Source organism: Carlito syrichta, unplaced genomic scaffold, assembly GCF_000164805.1.
Source record: "Carlito syrichta isolate Samal-C Ts95f unplaced genomic scaffold, Tarsius_syrichta-2.0.1 Scaffold301632, whole genome shotgun sequence".
NCBI classification, from domain to species: Eukaryota; Metazoa; Chordata; class Mammalia; order Primates; family Tarsiidae; genus Carlito; species Carlito syrichta.
Window position 1 is genome coordinate 284,525 of NW_007245728.1, and position 321 is coordinate 284,845.

A 321-nucleotide genomic window follows, 5' to 3' on the forward strand; every position below is an offset into this window, starting at 1 on the left:
TCATGCCCGGCTAATTTTTTTATTTATTGTAGAGATGAGGTCTCACCAAGTTGCCCAGGCGGGTCTCAAAAATTTATTGTAGAGATGAGGTTTCGTTGCCCAGGTGGGTCTCAAACCCGCAGACTCAAGCAATCCACTCACCTCAGTCTCCCAAAGGCGCGGGATTACAGGCTGAGCCACCGAGGCCGGCTTGTGTGTATAGGCTTAACCCATGTTTACAGCTGGGCATGGTGGCTCAAGCCTATAATTCTAGCAGTTTGGGAGATTGAGGCAGGAGGATTGGTTAAGGCCAAGAGTTTGAGACTAACCTGTACAACATAG